The sequence below is a fragment of the Dioscorea cayenensis genome, chromosome 6 (genome assembly GCF_009730915.1).
Source record: "Dioscorea cayenensis subsp. rotundata cultivar TDr96_F1 chromosome 6, TDr96_F1_v2_PseudoChromosome.rev07_lg8_w22 25.fasta, whole genome shotgun sequence".
Classification (NCBI taxonomy): Eukaryota; Viridiplantae; Streptophyta; class Magnoliopsida; order Dioscoreales; family Dioscoreaceae; genus Dioscorea; species Dioscorea cayenensis.
The window spans coordinates 13,504,967-13,526,147 of record NC_052476.1 but is presented as its reverse complement, the minus strand read 5'-3'; the positions used below and the strand labels follow the sequence as shown (position 1 = coordinate 13,526,147).

The 21,181-nt window shown below is 39.1% G+C and overlaps 1 pseudogene; it reads right to left on the bottom strand.

The window, feature by feature from the left end:
* Positions 1–1,447: 1,447 nt before the first annotated feature.
* Positions 1,448–11,034, bottom strand: LOC120263151 (annotated as a pseudogene).
* Positions 11,035–21,181: the final 10,147 nt, after the last annotated feature.

Here is a 21,181-nt window from a genome sequence, read left to right as displayed (position 1 = left end):
GCACCTTGGCCGTGCCCATGACAAAGTATCAATTCCCAAAATGACAAGACCATCTATACGCATACACGAGACGGTTCAGTGAAGCTTAACAAAAACAGAACAACTCGAGTATATAAAATATAGAGCAATGAATACAACTCAAGACAACAAAATGAAAATAACTCAGAAGGAGAGTCCTTTCTGAGTGAACAAGTCCAAAATAGAGTGCATAAAAGTAAAGAAATGGAAATAAAATCAAATGTTGGTGTCGTGCTCTGGGTCTTCTGCTACTGCTGGTGGTGAGGAAGTACATGGTAGGTCCACCGGTGCTGGTATAGGTGATGGGGAAGATGCTGGAGATGCCGAAGGGGCTGGAGGAGTCCTCGGTCGCAAGATAAATGATGAGGCGATGTTTCGCTCTAAGATCTGTTGTAATGCGTCGAAACGTGCCATGAACTTTGTGTACTGAGAGCCTGCGTGGTCCTGATCTTGGCAATCTCTGCTCAGGCCTCAACGACCTCTGTCTATATCCTCCTAAAGCACTCTCGAGCCTCTCAAAGAGATCATGGGCACGAGATGGTGAAAACATACATACGGGGGTGCGTCCTCTACAACTGGGGGTGCCTCAGTCTCCATCGGTGCTCGCTGAGGCTCGGGAGCAGGCTGAGATGCCGGGCCTCATCATGCTCATCCGCAACTATCTCTGGAGTCGGTAGAACTAAGGCGTAAACCCCTATCCAAACTCTCCGTACCATCCCCATCAATCTCAGTGTCTCCATACCCAAGGGAGCAGGTATAGTTACCTTCTCAGCCCCTCTAATTGTGTCTCGTAGACCCATCCCCAAGATGAGTCTAGTAATGTATGGACCCGAGAAAATGACACCTAGCTTGTGATACTGTCCTTGATGCTTCAGATATTCTGCTAAAATGTGTCCCAGATGGACCGACTCGTTCCGTACCATGGAGTATAAATACATAAATTCTTGCTTGTTTATGACTCCTGTGCTATCCCTGCGACAATTCACTGATCTACTTATGATGGCGTGAAGATATCTGTAACTAGGCCGAGAAAGACATGAAGCCTTAGACACTCCTGGTTCATATCGCCCCTTCTCACATAGCATTTTATACGCCTCCTCGGGGGATAAACCCGACATGTCAATTGGGAGACTCTCGTACTCCTCAGTCTCAGTATACTCATCATATAAACCAAGTCTAATGGAGAACTGTGTGATGCTCATACTACGATGCTGCCCAAAAGCTATGAACTGAATGGCACCGACGCTATCGAAATGAGCATAAGAGAGGTCGAACTCAAATGAAGTGAGTACCTCCAATGTGAGTGGTGGATAGCAGGGTCACAAATATTCAATAACTTATGCCAAGTACCGACCAATAATAGCTTCTCGACCTCATCAACCTTGTTATGTGCTAGTTGCACCGTCCAGAGTGAACTGACATCCAGATTTCACGTTTGCCCAAACTTAAGCTTCGCTAATCGCTCAAACCAAGCTCGATGTGCAGGAAGTGTAAATTCCAAGACTTCCGGCTCAGGGGTAGGCTTTCTAGGATGTTTACCAACTGCTCTCTTCGATCTGGTGGCCATACCTGCATGCATTAGAAAAAGAAAATCAATCAGCCTCATTCAGTTTGCAAAAGAATAAAAACACACGGGCGTGTGGGAATTCCACACGCCCGTGCACATTCACGGGGTGGGGAAAAACGCACGACCCTTGTAATCATCCTTCCAGCTACACCTGTATCTCACTTCCAGAGCTTATCAAAAGCAAATCATTATCATTCTAGTAAGAAACCGGTGTGCATTATCCATTTTAATCGAAAAAAGTCAACTAGAATCACAGGAAATCGGTGACGAGAGAAACAAAGGTTTACCGATGAGTTGAAGCTAAAATCCCTCCAATCTGCAAAATGCTCAATCAATCATCTCAAAACAAAAATAGGAAGATGGGAGAATGTCGAAAAGTGTTCTTTGAATGATTTAGGGTCAGCTAAGGAACAAGGTCTAACTGATGTATCGGGAGAGAATACAGCATTTTAATTCCTGGAGAATCCCACGGCAGTGCGGTATTTGCCCACGCCCGTGCGCCCTCAAGTGAAGGTCTCACGGGGGCTGATGCATGCCCCTGTGCTCTTGGGAACACATTTCACTATCTCTGAACACTCTCACACAGGCATGCGAAAAATACCCACGGCCGTGCGCCTGTGGGTCAGGGGCAACCGCAAGCCCCTGTGGCTTCTCTGGTCATTCTAGACAAATCACCTAAGTGTTCCGCACGCCCGTGCAGAAATGCCACACGGGCGTGGACATTCACAGGTCCAACTCACAGGAGCAAGCGCACGCCCCTGTGCCTTCTTGGGATAGAGAGAGCTCCTCTGCAGAGATTCGTATGGGCGTGCAAAAATTATCCACGCCCGTGCGACATTCACAAGGTCGCCCACAGGGGCGAGTTCACGCTCCTGTGTGCTCTCGGGATAATCTGACAAACTCTGCAGGAAATCACACGCCCGTGTAGAAATTAGCCACGGGAGTGTGATATTCGCATGGTCGTTCACTAGGGCAGCCGCACGCCCCTGTGCCTTCTCTGTGTGAGCTCATAGTGCAAGTCCACGGGCGTGCGGAAATACCACACGCCCGTGCGTTTTTCCTTGGATGGCTTAGAAAAATCTGCAGGCTCTGCAGAAATTTTCTAAACATGTTTACACACTCATAGCCTGCCCTATTATGCAAGTTTTACCAGTGAAAAACATGAAATAAAGCTCAAACAACCCAACTTCGCCAAATCCACATGAAAACACACGATGAATCCTCAAAACCTAAAAATAAAATCGCAGCACAAGCATCTAAAAATCAAGACACCAACACTCAACAATTTATTCATGCAAAATACTACATTATTCGACTAAGAAAAACAGGAAACACTTGGGTTGCCTCCCAAGAAGCGCTTGGTTAACGTCACTAAGCTTGACGTACCTTGTCTTACCTCACGGGGGCTTATGAAGGAAAAATACTTCCCTGTCGTCATTACTAATCTCTCCGCCATAATATGGTTTCAGCCTGTGTCCATTCACCTTGAATGTGCCCTTCTCCGAATGGGTAATCTCAATAGCTCCATGAGGTTAAACTTCGGTTACGGTATGAGGACCAGACCAGCTAGACTTGAGCTTCCCTGGAAATAACCGTAGATGAGAGTTGAATAGAAATACCTGATCACCCGCTTTGAAGTCCTTCAGAGTCTTAATATGCTTGTCATGCCACTTTCAAATTCTCTCCTTGTATATCCTTGCATTCTCATATGCCTTCATCCACCATTCGTCTAACTCGTTGAGATGTAATATTCGTTGCTCTCCAGATTTGTGCAAGTCAAAATTCATCACCTTGATTACCCAATATTCTTTGTGCTCTAATTCCACAGGCAAATGACAAGATTTTCCATACACTAAATTATAGGGAGTGGTCCCTATTGGGGTTTTGTATATTGTTCTATGAGCCCAAAGTGTGTCATCTAACCTTTCTGACCAATCCCTTTTTCCTTGTTCCACGGATTTGGTTAAGATTCTCTTAAGCTCTCTGTTCGCGACTTCCACTTGCCCACTCATTTGCAGATGGTAGGGAGTAGCAAGATGATGATGTACTCCATAACACTTTAGCACTTTTGCCAACTGTGTGTTACAAAAATGGGTCCCCCGATCGCTAATGATGATTCTTGGAGTTCCAAATCGAGTAAATAACCTCTTCAAAAACTTCACCACAGTTCTTGCATCATTAGTTGGAAGAGCCTGGGCCTCCACCCACTTGGAAACATAATCAACTACTACCAGAATATATTGATTGCCATTGGACTTTGGAAATGGTCCCATGAAATCAATTCACCATACATCAAACACCTCACAGAACTGCATAGGATTCTGAGGCATCTCATCTCTTCGCGATAGGTTTCCAGCCCTTTGACAACTATCACATCGTAAAACGAACTGATGAACATCTTGGAACAAAGTCGGGCAATAAAACCCATCGGCTAGAACTTTCTCCGCAGTTCGACTTGAGGCATAATGCCCTCCCACTGGGCCTAAGTGACAGTGCGCAATGATGTTCCAACCTTCCTCCCTAGAAACACACCTTGGCACTACATGGTCTACACAAATACGGAACAGGTAAGGATCTTCCCAGAAGTAGTTCTTCAGGTCACTGAAAAACTTCTTCTTTTGTTGAAAACTTAAGCCCTGCTTCAATACCCTTCCTGACAGATAATTCACAAAATTTGCGAACCATGGGGTGTCCTTTGATTCTGATTTCTGTAACGCATACAAATGCTCTTCATGGAAGAAATCATTGATTTCCTTGCTTGCCCGTTCTTACCCCTCACAATCTTCTAATCTTGAAAGATGATCTGCGACCACATTCTATGTTCCTTTTTTATCTTTTATTTCCATATCAAATTCTTGCAACAATAAGATCCAGCGAATCAATCTCGGCTTCATGTCTGCCTTGTTCATGAGATAACGGAGTGCCGAATGATCTGTGAATACTGTGATACTAGATAAGATGAGGTAGGGTATGAATTTATCAAAGGCAAACACTAGTGCTAACAATTCTTTTTCAGTAGTGGTGTAATAATCTTCCGCGCTTATGAGAGTCTAGCTAGCATAATAGATCAGTCAAAATTGTTTATCTGTCTTGTGCCCCAAGACCGATCCCACTGCATAATCACTAGCATCACACATTACTTCGAAAGGCTCATTCCACTTTGGTGTTGTCAGGATTCGTACTTGCACTAACCTTTCTTTCAACACATTAAATGCATTCAGACATTTGTTCACAAAATCAAAAAGGGTATCATTCTCCAAGAGTTTAGTCAACGGTTGGGATTTCTTCAAAAAGTCCTTAATGAACCTTGTGTAAAAACCTTCATGTCCCAAGAAACTATGGATCCCTTTTACATTTGTAGGTGGAGGAAGCTTTTCGGTAATCTCAATCTTCGCCTTATCCACCTCCATTCACGCCTGGGAAATTTTGTGTCCAAGGACAATGCCTTCTTGTACCATAAAATGACACTTCTCCCAGTTGAGGACGAGATTTGTTTCTTCACATCTCACTAATACTATTTCAAAATTCTTTAAGCAAACATCGAAAGAGTCCCCGAACACTGAAAAACTATCCATGAAAACTTCCATAATATCTTCGAGATGGTCATCAAAAATGGCCGTCATGCAACGCTGGAATGTTGTAGGGGCGTTACACAACCAGAAGGGTATTCTTCTGTAAGCGAAGGTACCATAAGGGCAAGTAAATGTGGTTTTCTCCTGATCTTCTGGGGCTATTGGGATTTGAAAATATCCCAACATGCCGTCAAGGAAACAGTAGAACTAATGCCCCGCTAGTCGTTCCAGCATTTGGTCAATAAACGACAAAGGAAAGTGATCTTTTCGAGTGGCGTTATTCAGTCTTCTATGGTCAATGCAAACTCGCCATCCAGTAACTGTCCTAGTTGGGATCAATTCATTCTTTTCATTCTTTACTACTGTCATCTCCTCTTTTTTCGAAACAACTTGGGTTGGGCTCACCCACTTACTGTCGGATATGGAGTAGATGATTCCTGTATCCAAGAGTTTTATTACCTCCGCCTTGACAACCTTCTTCATATTCGGGTTCAATCTTCGCTGAGGTTGGATCACAGATTTGTAGTCATCCTTCATTAGAATCTTATGAGTGCAGAATGATGGATTTATACCCTTAATGTCTGAGATCTTCCATGCAATAGCTGATTTGTGCTTTTTCAACATGCTAACAAGCTTATCATTCTGATCTACAGACAAATTTGAAGCCACAATCACCGGGAGTTTAGATTCTTCCATCATGAATGCATATTCCAAATGTGTCGGTAGAGCTTTAAGCTCAAGTTTTATTGGTTAAACAATCGATGGGCGCAACCTGCTATCCTTCAACCTATCAATCTTCTCAAAATCATTCATTTCATGTCCATAGTTATTCTCCCGTTCTTCCACCTGAGAATTTATTTCTATACGATCTTCAACGGATATCAACATATCCATTCCACACAATTTCCCTTCTGAAATAGGTACTCCCACTTAAAAAAATTCTTGCCTTTGTTCATGATACGAGGAATCAAACTGAGCAAGGATTCTCTCCAGACTTTAATCTAGCTGATCACTCATTGATACCGACACAGATTTCTCAAACTGCTCTATCACATTATCTAATTCACAGTTTTGCCCTTGAATCCTAGCGGTGTACTCTTCTTCCACGGGCTGTTGAATTGTACACTGCTCATGATGGGGATAACATGGTATATCTTGTACTACAAATAGTTGAACTTTTTGCTCCACATTTTTAAACATTCCCGCGATAGTGTTGAATTACTCAGGCATGTTAATCATTTTTCTGTAATCAGAAAGAAAGAAAGAAAAATCAGAACGATGATAGAATAAGAAAATATGAAATAGAATGGATGGTAAAATAGCTAAGAAAATAAAGTGCAAAGTATCTCTAAATGTCTACTCCCCGGCAACGGCGCCAAAAACTTGACAAGGTCCCCTTGCGTATATCCCACAAGTGCACGGGTTTGTCGAAGTAATAATCCCGGATGAGTCGGTATCGTATCCACAGGGAGTAGGGAATAAAAAGACTTAATTCGCTTCTTAGCTATGTGAAAGATGAATAGTGATATGTGTGACAATGATTCAATTCTCAAAAGTAAAAAAAACAACAAGTAAGAGAGCACAAGGAGAAGGTAAGACAATCGATAAAGATGGGGTGTCCGGATATTGCTCCGCCTAGGACAATCATTTCAAGTGCAAGAATCCTGTATTATGCTTCCTAATCAATGCAAGTGAGTCGTGAAAATCCTTAATTACATAGTCCCATATCTAAGGTCAACTATGCCTAACTCTATACATGTCCCGGAGGAGAGATTGAATAACCTCTCAACCTCGAACTCCCATAGAATTGCAATAAGTTCTAGGGATTCCAAGTGATAAATCTCTTCCTAATTGTAGACATAATCCTTTGGTCCAGGTGGAAAGTCCCTAACCATAATTAAACCCTAGATACTAAGATCACTTCTGTGCTTCACTCTGTTGCACCCGCAACTAAGCCCCAGCAGAAGGTCATCCCTTAGACCATTCACTCTGTTGTAGCTGCAAAGAACTCGAGGAACGGAGGTATAATCTAACACATCGGAGGGGAAAGGGGATGCTCCTGTACCTCTCGACTCACCCTCTCAACCCTCTCCAACCTAGCTTTGTCTAACACTAGCGGTGTGTCAATCACTCACAAGGTTAAAAACAAGAACTCTCAACCCTAGTGTCATTCTAGGGGAGTATTCACAAAATCAAGCATTCAAAGTTGGAACTCACAATAAACATCAATTAATTGAAAGCATAATAAAGAGATTCAAAGAAATAAATACATCCTAGAGTTCACAAATACCGAAGTACCGACTAGGGGTTTAGCTCTCCATGGAGCTAAGTACAGTCAAAGAAATAGAATGTAAAAGCAATGAATCCATAGAAAACCCCCTCGATAGTCATGTCAATGGTCTTGTGAAAAGTCCTCTACTCGTTGTCCAAAGATCCCCTTGTCCCGTATAGGATACACCTCAACGGAAGCTCCCCTACCAACCTTCTTCCAAAGAAATGACGATCTCGGAGCCATAGAACCTCTCCAAAAACCTAGCCAATACCTCTGAAAACCCTAGCCAAAACCCTCTCTCAAGTTGGGGAAAAGATGGAGAAAAGAATACTTAAATCGAGGTTGAATCGGCTTTAAATAGGGCTGGAATCGGGGATCCACATGCCCCTGTGGATGACCCTGTGCATTTTTCACACATTTCCACACGCCCATGTGGATTCTCTGTTCTGCAGTTTTCTCGGCCGGCTGTGAACAGTGCTCTGGTACCGTATCCATACTTTCATCGAGGTAACGCAAATGGGCACACGTTCACGTCGTGGATCGCTTTACTTCTTCAATGATGGAAAAGGTGGTGGATATCTTGTTCTATATGCATAAGTCGGAATGCTTGAGTATGACTGCCCTTGTGCCCCTCCAAATGGTTGTGCTAACTCAAATACTAGGAGATTGGCACACACTCTAGCATCTCACACCAGACCTATGTCTTCGCACTTGAACCTTAGCAAGATTTCCTCCAAAATCAGTGCATTATAATCCACATTGACTTCTTTCCTTCATAATCGGCCTCCCTACCCTACCTGCATAAAAGTAACATAAAAACATACATATTAGTGTAAAAACCCGAGAAAAGTAATGCTTAAGATAAGGAAAGAATGCTTCACATTCATATCACACAAGCACTTATCACAAATCCACATGAAAACACACGATGACACAGAAATCCACCAAAATGAAAACAGCACAAGCATCTAAACATGAAGACACCAACACTTAACAAGTTATTCATGTAAAACTAAACTATGACTAGGAAAAATAGTAAACACTTGGGTTGCCTCCCAAGAAGCGCTTGTTTAACGTCACTAAGCTTGACATACCTCATGTAACCTCACGGGGGTTCATAGATGAAAGTTGTCCTCTTACCCATGGCTTGAAAGCATGATGAGTGTGGACTCGAAAATAGGCACCCTGGCATCGTGTCGATGATGAGACACCAGATGATATATCGAATCACAAATATTATTTTATTTTATTTATTTTTTATCTTTGTAGGCTCTTCCATTCCTAATACAGGCAAGCCTCCATTATTAATTACCCCAGACTGAGATCTTAGGAACCTCCGATTAAGGGCTCAAATACAAGTAAAAGGGCAAGAAAATGTGTGAATTATAAATTTTGCTATTTATTATATATATATATATATTCACTACAACATATAACTTTTTATATGTATATATATATAACTTTATATATATATATATATGTTATATCAGTGCTCCTGCCTGTGCCTTGTCATTGCATTGCATGCCTTGTTGTCTCTATAAAATATATATCTCATTAGAAATTACCGCTGCCTCGAGATAAGTTTTCTGCCATTGCTTTGGAATGAATTCATCGCATTGGATTGATGCATTCATTTTACATAACTCCAATCTTAATTTGGGTCCATATTTGGTAAGCTTGAAAGTTATAATGCATGTGTAACATTAAATTTAGTCCATGAATATAAATGAAAGAGTCAACCGGTTCATACAACCTCAAACGATCATCATTTCTCAAAATATATATAAATATATATATTAATCAATGCTTATCCCATGTGTATCTTTTGAATGGTGGGGCCCACTTTTAAATTCTTCTCTTTAGTTCACGTAGGCTGCATACACAATAGCTCATTTTCATGCTTTTCTTTATTTCATTTTATTTCCTTTCACATGCAAGCATGAGCAATGGTAGGTCCCATGTTCCTTGATTCAACTCATTGCTTCATACATGCCATGCATGACTAAAGGTATACATGATCATACATGATAGTGGTGAGTATGCATGCTTCTCATATATATATATATATACTTTTGTTTTTAATGCATGCATAAACAATGGCGGGTTGCTCCATATGCCAAGCATGATGACCATCTAGTACATTTAACCTTATTCGGTTTTTTTTTTAATACATCATTATTGCCTCAGCAATAATTGTGGTTACACCATGCAGATTGGTATATTATATAAGTCCTGGCGACATATATATATATATATATATAAAGAATAGGAACAAAAATTATGGCATTTGCTATTCGGAATGTTGTGTTCAGGAGAGTCTTTCGGATCATAGCAGACACACACCGACATGCCTTTTTCCTATCATTTCATGTATACAATGGTTCTCACATATCTCGCATTTAAATTCCTGGCCTAGACCATGAAGCTTATAAAGTCTATATGGAATTATAGACCTGCTGTTCCTCATTATTACTTTCAGTATCTGCTGGCAATTCTTCCTCTTTACACTCCACTTTCATTTCTTCATATGTCAAAGCTTGTTTTTTTTTTCTCAACATTTTCTTTTGTTTGTTGAATAGTCTCTTGTAGTAGTTCACACAAACGCTGCATCTTAGCTTCCATCAAAGCAATCTTCTTCTTGGACTCAATTTGCCGTGAGTTTAAATTCACTCCATTTTTCTCATAACCACGTCACCCTTTAGCAAAATGCTTTTTATCTAACGGCTCCAAGGGAGTATGCTTATTCAGAAATAGACGCTCCGCACACTGCTGAATAGTGCCACCAGTTTTCAATCCATGAGCTACTAAGGCCTCTTTTAATTTTTCAAGGCCCAGTTCAATAAGCTCTTTGACAGTGCTATAATAATCAAGATCAACAATAGATTCCAGGGATGAAATCTACCCATTTTCCAATTCTTTATTATTTATATCCAAATATCTTTCTATCAGCCCAAAGCTTTTCAAAGTCAGCCTCAACCTTTGAAAATAAACGACCAAGGTCATACATGGGCTCCCTCCGCTCAAAGAATGATGCTAAATATTCCAAAATATGCTCGAAATAATCTTTGTACTACCTTGTCAGTTTTAGATTTAAAGGAATCTTGTGAGTATGCAAATATATAAAGTATTCAATAGGCTCTCCACATTTTGAGTTGATGTACTCATTGAATAGTTCATGCATGTCTAGATAGCGACCAAAAGCTTCCATGCATGCCACCATGATCATCGCCACTGAACTCTACATACGGCTCTTCTTTTAGCAGCTCCTCAAATTCCTCAGTTGCATCTACCACATGAGCAGCGGGATGGCGCCTGTGATACTCCCAAATCTCCTTCAATCGATCATAGAAATCATTGAACAAGTTGATCCCGGTCGTCGTCTGTCCTCCCAGTATCGCAAACTCGTCCCTTCTCGCATTATCCTTGTCCCCATAGATGTCAGTAAGCTTGTGGGTGGTACTGATGATGAAATCGATCATATTCCGAATACGGTGGTTCTGGAAGAGGCGCTCACGGTTGTTCATGGGCCCCCGCTGGAGTTCCCTCACGACAATGCGCTCAAACCGCTCCACATACCGCGTCACCTACATAAGCGTTGACGACATTGCCGGAGAGTGAGGAACGACGACAGAGTAGCTCCGATGTTGGATCTAAGTTTTGCTTCCGAGTTTGAGGAAGGAACACGATTATCACCCATCAGTTGCCGAAAAGAGCATGAGCACAGACGATGATAATGTCTTCGTCAGGATGAATAATCAGTGTTTCAAGTCTGGCAAGAGTTGGTTGCGCCATCAGAACCGGCATGACTTGCTGGAATGTCCTGCGATGAAGCTACTTATCAACGACTAGAAATATGATCGCCTTCTGATGTAGCGCCTTCATCTTCTTTCTTCTTTTTTCTTTCTTCTTTAGATTTTAAAGAAGGGGTGGAGAAGGTGAGTCGGCGATCCAGTTTCTCAAGCTCCTCTGTCTTCGCTGGCTCCTCGTCAAGAACAGGAACAGGTGATGAGCAATGATAGTAGCAGCAATGATGAACATGGTCAGCAGCAACAATAACAACAGAAACAATGGCGGTAGCAACGTTGGTAGATGAGAGCAACAAAGGCAGCAGCACCAACAACAGCAGCAACAGCAACGGCGGCAACAACAACTTTTCCTCTTATGTATATATATATATATAGAAGTCTGGAAAGGGGAGGAAATGAACTAGACCTTCTCCTTCTTCTTCTCTGTCGCTTGTTCTTCCTTCTTCTTTCTTCATCGTCTTCTTCTTTCTTTTCTCGCCTTCGTCTTCAATCTTCGATCCTCTCTCTTCGGTCCTCCCTCCTACTTCTCTTTTGGATGATCCCTTTTTAAAGACTTTCATGACAGGTGCGTCGTTACGCTGGTTATGAAGGGATGTGATCGTGGTGATCGGTTGCATGGGCGGTGAGGAAATCGTGAGGGAGCACGACGCAACACGACTAATTTATCGCCATTTTTTTTTAATATTAATTTCATTATTACTATTTTCATTATTATTATTATTATTTATTTGTTTATTTTAATTGATTAATCAATTAAATATTTTTTTTTAATATTATTTTATTTATAATTATATATATTTATATATTATCTATATATTATATATAATATTTTATCTTATTATATCTAAAAATTTATTTTATATATATATGTATTATATTTTAACTGATTGGATTTATTTAATTTATTTTATTATATATATATATATATATCAGATTTGAACTATTTAAAATTTTATTCGTCATTATTATTATTATTATTTTATTAGTATTGTATATATATATATTATTTATTTATATATTTTTGGTTGATCGTGGGGCAACGACGGTCCAATCCCCACGTCTCTCTTTTTTTTTTATTAATTTTCATTTAGTTAACTATTATTATTTTTTATTTATTTTATTATTATTTATTATTATTATTTTATTTTATTTTAACTTATTACATTTATTTTACCTGATTTTTTTAATTAATTATATATATATATAATGATTTTATCTGATTTGGATTAATTATTATTATTATTATTATTATTTTATTTTTATTTTTATCTGATTGTATTGATATTAATATTATTATTATATATGATTTGATCTTATTTAATTAATTAATATATATATATATAGATTTTTTTATCTGATTTCTTTTGATTTGATTTGGTTCATTATTATTATTTATTTATTTATTATTTATTATTATTATTATTTGATTGATTATTTTATGATTATTATTTTATAATTTTTTTATTTTATTTATTTATTTTATTTATTTGTTTATTTTTTTTTCTTGATTTTCCTTCATGGCTGACCTTGGGATTGAGACCACTTATGTGCTCTTGATTGAATTTTTTTTTTTTTAAATTTAAACATTTAGGTTCACTTCGAGATCTATGCTCTCGGCCAATCTTGAGATTTTGGATACTTTAGACTGCCTCGAGATCTGTGTTCTCGGCTTGTCTTAAGATTTGGATATTTTGGATCGCCTCGTAATATGTGCTCTCGGCTGATATTAGATTTGAGTATTTTAGACTACCTCGAGATCGGTGTTCTTGGCTGGTCTTGAGATATGTGTATTTTGGATATTTTGGATCGCCTAGAGATTGGTGCTCTCGGCTGATCCTGGGATTTGAGTATTTTAGACCGTCTTAAGATCGGTGCTCTCGACTAGTCCTGAGATTTGTGTAATTTGGATATTTTGGATCGCCTCGAGATCGATACTCTGGGCTGATCCTGAGATTTGAGTATTTTAGACCGTCTTGAGATCGGTGCTCTCGACTGATCCTGAGATTTGTGTATTTTGAATATTTTGAATCGCCTCGATATCGGTGATCTCGGCTAGTCCAGGGATTTGAGCATTTGAAATAGTCTTGAGATCGGTGCTCTCGACTGGTCTTGAGACTTGTGTATTTTGGATATTTTAGATCGCCTCGAGATCGGTACTCTCGGCTGATCATGAAATTTGAGTATTTTAGACCGTCTTGAGATCGGTGCTCTCAACTGGTCCTGAGACTTGTGTATTTTGGATATTTTGGATCGCCTCGAGATCGGTGCTCTCGGCTGATCCTGAGATTTGAGTATTTTAGACCGTCTTGAGATCGGTGCTCTCGACTGGTCCTGAGATTTATGTATTTTGAATATTTTGTTTAAATTAGGAGATTCGTTTAATTTATTTATTATCATTATTATTATTTTTTATATAAACAAATGACCCCTTCATACTTCTCTCATGAAGAAATTTTAGTGAGATTGAGTGAGAGAAGCAGGAACTTCAAAACTATTCATATGTCATGGTCGAACATGTTTTTGATTCATGAAAATAAAACTTTAAGATAATTTGGCATGTATTTCATTATAGACAAAAGTACATAAAAGTTAATGTTTGCCTCAGGAAGTACGCACAATCGTACATGATCGGTCTAACTTTTTTTATTTTATTTTAAGGGACCAGACATTCTGTCATGGACAAACATTCTACATTATACATAGTACTTCTTTAGAAAATGACCATTAATAGGTGGCATGGGTCTTTCCCTTCGTAGACGATCTCCACGACATATGGACCTTCCCAATTTGCTTTGAATTTGCCCCCAGCTCGCTTGTTGGTGATGATAGGCCTTCTGAGAACAAGAACCATTTCTCCCTTTGTAAATGTATGGAATCTGGCCAGCTTATTATATGCTTTAGACATTTTTTCTTTATAAACTTCAAGATTCTGCTGTACTTCTATCGTTTTTTCATCAAGAGAGTCTAGTTCATCTAGGCGAAGTCGAATATTATCTTCATTTGATATTTCATTCTGCAATGCCATCCTTAATGAAGGTATTTGAATTTCAAGTGGCAGGACTGCTTCAGTTCCAAATACTAGAGAGTATGGTGTGCATTGTGTTGGAGTCCTATATGTGGTACGATATGCCCATAGAATTTCGGGGAGTCCATCATGCCAATCTTTTTAATTTTTAGACACAGCCTTCTTTAGTAATTTTGTGAGAGTTTTGTTAAATGCTTCCGCCAACCCATTTGCTCTTGCATTATAGATGGAGGTATACCTCCAGTCTATTTTATGATGTTGTGCAAATCTCCCAATTTTAAAGCTTCTAAAAGTGGGGTCATTATCTGAAATAATTCTTCTTGGAGTTCCAAATCTGTATAGGATATTTTCTCTGAAGAATTTTATGATGTTCTCAGTCTTTACTTCTCTTAAAGGAATAGCCTCTGCCTATCTGGAGAAATAGTCTGTTGCAGCCAATATGAATCGATGCCCAGACGATGATGGAGGCTCAATAGGACCAATCACATCTGTTCCCCATATCTCGAAAGGCCATGAAGAAACTGTGGGATGTAAGGGATTCGGATGATGATGAATAAAATCCCCATGAATTTGACAAAGATGGCATTTTTTGGCATATTCAATGCAATCTCTGACCATGGTTGGCCAATAATATCCCATGCGCTTAATCGTAAGTCGCATCTTGGGTCCGGATTGATGTGCACCACATATCCCAGAGTGTACATCATGCATGACTTCTTTTGTTTCTTCATATGAAAGACATCGCAGAAGTAGCTGATCATATGATCTGCGATACAACATTTCATTAATGAGGATAAATCTTAGGGCTCTTCGCTTTATTTGAAGGCTTTCTGATTTGTCCCCTGTCAATTTATCATACTTCAAATATTCCATGAATGGTTATCTCCAATCTTCCTCTGGTATCTCGAGGGTGAAGGCTTCCATCTTTTCTTCAATATTTTCTTCTTCGACATCACTAAGAATTATACTTATGGGTCATCTATTTCTTATAGTGATTTGAACTTCATCATGATCTGGATTTGCAAGCTCTTTCGCTATTCTTGCCAAAGAATCAACTTCTCCATTTTCTGATCTTGAAACCCTGCTCAACTACACTTGGGGGATTTTTTTCATTAACATTTTGACCTTCTTATAGTATTTAAGAAGTTTAGCTTTATATACTTTGTACTCTCCTTCGACTTGTTTGATGATGAGTTGTGAGTCTCCAAATATATGGATACATTGAATTTCCATTTTGATAGCCAATTCCAAACCAGCTATGAGAGCTTCATATTCCGCTTCATTGTTTGTGCATGACTCTGTAAGGGAAAGTGCATATCTGAGGATTCCTCCTTCAGGTGTGACAAACACAAGTCCTTTCCCGGCTTTAATTTGTGGAAGCTCATACATCAGTGCTGGCTTTATGGATGACGCTCCATCAAAGTACAGTCACCATTCTGCTTCTTCTACTGTAAGCATCTCTTCATCAGGGAGATCATAATTAAGGGGTGAATCATCAGGGAGAGGATGCGCCGCCAAAAAATCTACTAGTTCTTGCCCTTTAATAGCTTTTTGCGGAGTGTATGTTATATCAAACTCTATTAAGATCAGCGCCCATTTTGCAAGTCTTCCTGTGAGTAATGGCCTTGTCATAAGATATTTGAGAGGATCAATTTTGGATATGAGGATAATTTTTTGTGCTAGCAAGTAGTGTCTCAATTTCTTCACTACAAACACCAAGGCTAAATAATGCTTCTCAATGGGTGTATATTTACTCTCAGCTCCTATCAACATTCTGCTGAGGTAATATAATGCATTTTCCTTGCCATCTTCATTGTTTTGAGCTAGCATGGCTCCCAATGATCCTTCTAAGGCAGCAATATATAGGATTAGTGGTTTCCCCAAAATTGGGGTTGCTAATACTGGTGGATTCAGCAAATACTGCCTTATATCTTCAAAAGCTTTCTGACATTCAGAATCCCACTTAAAAGGTGTATTTTTCTTGACCAGCTTAGAAAAAGGCTTGCATCTTCCTGATGAGTTGGAAATGAATCTTCAGATATATGCCAAATGCCCTTGAAAAGAACGCAATTGCTTCAATGTTTGTGGAGGTGGCATTTCCATGATTGCTTGATCTTAGAAGGATCTATCTCTATCCCTCGATGTCTCACAATAAAACCCAAAAACTTTCCTGATAGGACCCCAAAGGCGCATTCATTGGGTTCATTTTCAATTTATATTCTCTGAGGCGTATGAAAACGGTCCTCAGATCATCAAGATGTTTGTCTTTTGAATTTGTTTTCACAACCAGATCATCTACATAGCATTCAATGACCTTATGAATCAAATCGTCGAATATTCTGGTCATAGCTCTTTGATATGTTGCCCCCGCATTTTTCAAGCTAAATGGCATTACCCTGTAACAATATATGCCCATAGGTGTTCGAAAGGCAGTATGTTTCTCATCATCTTGGTGCATCTTGATTTGATTATACCCTGAGTATCCATCCATAAAGGAGAACATCTCATACCCAGAGGTGTTATCGATCATGATCTCCATGACTGGTAAAGAAAAATCATCTTTGGGACATGCTTTGTTCAAATCTTTGAAATCAACGCATATCCTTATCTAGCCATTCTTTTTCTTCACAGGTACTATACTGGCAATCCAATCTGGGTATTTTTCTTCTCTGATAAAATTTGCTTCTATCAACTTTTTTGTTTCTTCTATCACTTTTTCTTCTAAATCAAATTTCATCTTTCTTGGGGCCTGCTTGACTGGAGTAACATTGGGATCAATAGCTAATCTGTGAACAGCTACTTCATTCTCCAACCCTGGCATCTCATTATAACTCCAGGTAAAACAGTCAATATATTCTTTCAAAAGAGCCTTGAAGGATTCTTTTTGTTCTTCTGTTAGTTGTGCACTTAAGAAAGTTGGTCTTGGGTCTTCATCACTTCTCAAGTTGATTTCAATTAACTCATCAATTGTTGCTTGACCACCATCCTCTAATTCAGGTGGTGCACTTTTCATCTTAACATCTTCTTTCGTAGACTCCATCATGTAACACGAATGTCTAGAAGGTTAAGAATAACCTACCCCTCTCTTGTCAAGATGGGAATGGTTCCATAATTGATAAAAATTTTGATATGATTTCTTTGACCGCTTTATTTTGCCCCCAAACTCTTCAACTATCCTCCTGAGTTTTTTAGGATACTGGCTTGGAAAGTTTATAGGTTGGATTTCACTATCCTCTTCTTGTTCAATGTGTATAATGTCATCATTTGAAATTTTGTTATTTTTAACTCTGTAGAAGAGAATTCCTCTTCCATCCTTATTTCGAGCTGGCATATAGAATGTCTTCAATTGCTCAACTGTGTCAACCTTCAAATCATCTAGGGATTTACAGAGGCCATTTAGAACCCTTGTGATATGCAATGTGCTTTCTTGGGCGGACCCTCTGGTTTGACTTGTATCATTTTCATCTCCTGAAGATTCAGTATCACTGCCATAGTGAGGCAATGCTGATTCTTTCTTTTTGGATATTGACATAGCATTAGATGGTTTTGCCAAAGTCTTTTCCATCAAGTTCAATGTTTTGCCCCGTTTGGAGATACCAAGGTAGTATTTGGCGTCCTCATAATGTATTTCATGGATACCAAAAGGTTGAATTTCACCATCAATTATGTGTTCTTCTCCATCCACCATATATTTCATACATTGCTGAAGGGTTGAATGGACCATCCGGTTTTCATGGATCCATGGCCTACCCAACAAAGCTTTGTATGAGGTATCAGCATCAATTACATGGAACTTCACATCAGATATGATCTTTCCAAACTTGAGCGGGAGAGTGATAGATCCCAATGCTTTCTGACTATGCTAATTAAAGCCTTGAATAATGATCCTTTTCAGGAGATAAATGACATATTTCGAGCTAATGCCGAGAGTATTGAGGGCTCAATAGGTTTAAGGAAGACCACGGATCAACAAGAATTGATTGATCTTTTATGCCGTCACAAGACCACATCACTACAGATGGTCTATTATGCTACTGGTTCCAATTAGTAAGTCTTCATCGATGAATAATCACTGAAAGTGTATGTGTTGCATACATAGCTTCTGTCATATTAATTTCAACAAAATAAGGCTGATACTCCTCAGGGTTTGGTAGAGCATATATTAAAGATTCACGACTTACATTGACATCATCAGTGCATCATACATGCTAAGTAGAGCCGGGACTTTCTTTAGGTGTGCCAGGATATTATAATCTGGTTTCTTCAATGGTTTCTTTGGTAAGACATTTTCCTCCTCTATCATCTTCTCTTTATTTTTATCATTGAGGTAGAAGCTTGTCTTAATTGAGTAACTTACTCGATTCTAAGTTGCATTTGATGTACGTGGCAGGATACTTCATCCTCTTCAACTGGAAAATTCAACTTATTATCAGAACCTTCCAAACATGTTATGGCACAACAAACACCTCTCACTTCGAAATAATCATCAGTTAACTTTAAAAATTTCCCGAGAAACTTGCTTTTGTAGCCATTCTTGAAAATTCCGACAATCTTCAATAGTGTGTCCCACAAGTCGGGTGATATGGACAATAATTTGGGTGGCTGTCCAAAATGCATCAAAACGCGACCTTTTTGGGCTTAAGTAAATCTAGCCCTTCTTCCTTGGCTCGATTAAAAATCTCTCTTCTTTTGTCTTTTCTAATTTCAATGATTGAAGGAATGGATTTATCTTTAGCATTCTTTGTTGAGAATGTCGGCTTTTATGATTTTTGACTCAACATTATCGCTGTGACTACTGGAGGATATATCTCGATTCATCCCATTTATTATCACAATACAGATTGCATTAGCCTATCGATGATTCCTCATCACTCTTCAGTATGAAAGAAGGAATTTCTTTATGCAACATCACTTTCTCAAGATTTTTATATTTTTGGTGTCTTTGGAGTATAGTATGGATTCTTTGGTTTTTCTGAGTGGTGTGGCTCGAGGAGTTTTGGCATTTGCCTTCTTTACTCTTTTCTCAGAATGCCATCTTCTTTTTCTACTTCTTGCTAATATAAAAGCTGACCATGGCAATCATGCTGAGTTCTTGACTTTCGAGAAAAACTATCTCCATCATCATTTTTGGTTATATATAGGGGTATTCACCTCAGAAAATAGCCCTACAAGTTTCCACTTGCGATCGTTTCATCATTTTCTTCATCTAATTCCTCAGAGTAGCTCTTTCGACTTTCCTCAGGGAAATACTCTTTAAGAGTGGTCAACACCCTTTCATACTGTTCCTATTCTTCGAAGTGATTCAATATATTGTTCTATGAGTGGATTTCTTGTGTTTTTGAGTGCTTTCAGCGTTTTTGCTTTTTTCTTCTTATTTGTCTTCTTGGTTTTTGCTTTCTTTGAAGTCCCTCGGGGAGGCTTCTGACATTTCTCCATGATCCACAGGAGTTTAGACAACTTCTTCACATTTTCTTTGACTTTTTGGATATGAATACTTCCCATAATTCTTCTGGAACAGAAGGAGGTTTCTCATCAAATCTGAGGCAGGGAGCATTATTTTTGATTACCCACCACTGTGATTTCCTCTTGGGATAATCCCTCATAGTCTAGGAGTAGTTACATACCGGATATGTTACGGTATCATGTTCCAGAGAACACTTTTTGGAGAGTGTGATCTTCCCTTCTTGACATTGACTCGCATTCAATGCCAATCTTTAAAAAACATAGTAGTCTTCAATTGTGTGCCTAACACTACGTGGTATGGAATGATAATTAGGATGATCTTTCTTGCTTTCATTCTTACGGTCTTTTGCACTCAGCAGTTGTGAGACCTCCATTCTGGCATCTTTTGAAAATTTTTAGCACTTTTCTCTTGAAAAAGAGTACTTTTTGTTCATTCTATCTTTCGAAAGAAGGAATGGGTCTTGGTTGATTCGAGGAGTACCTAAGGCTGGGTGGCTTAGCATTGTACAGTTTATATGATTCTATAGTGCTTTTTCCTTTATCAGCATTGAAGGTTGTAGCAATGTACTTAGACACCTATCTGCCTTTTTAGGTTTATCATTTACGGGAAGTTTGGAAATTAGACAACACCCTTGGGCTAGTCCTTTCCAATTTCTTGGTTTTGTGAGATTAGCTGCTTGAAATGTTGTGATGCGGATGTACTTAGAAGGTGTCATCGACTATCAATGTTCCGGGTAGCATCAATGCTCGAGGTTTGGTCGAAGGTTGTTCACATTTTAATACTCGGTTTCTCCATCTCATAATATAATCAACTACTTTCTCATCTTTGTTTTTGGCGGTGGCCATGAGATCAGCTATTATAATCTTATCACTGACACCTCCAAACCGTACTCAACGCATCTTTTACGGTGTTGCCAAATTTTGAATCGAGTCGGTTTGCAAACTTGCATACCACTCAAATGCAACTCTTGAGAGCCAGGTAGAAAGTATGACGAGGAGAGTGATGGTTTTACTTGTCTCTCCATGTCTATTACAAAGTGGGCGAGTGTTGGTCGGGGATCATATCCCATGAATTGTTGAATTTAGGCACATTGTATCCTTTGGGATATGGTACTGTAAATCATGATAGCGGATAAGGTCACTATCAACTCTTATCTCAGCTATTCTTGAGCATGTTTGATTCGGGTAGCCATACATCATTGTACATCTCCTCCGGGGTCATTACAAACTGAATATTCTTAGATTAGGGCACTTGTTGCTCCTCGTGTTGCTTGGCCGATCTCTTTTAGTTGAGATTTAGATTATTTGGCCTCTGTGCTATTCGGGACATTTGCCGTAAGGGATGCCATCTGCTTTTTGCATACGGAACACTATATCCATTAACACCATCACTTATTTTCATTCATCTTCTTGTATTACCGCTTCTATTTTCCATTTCTTGGAATTTCTTCATAATGT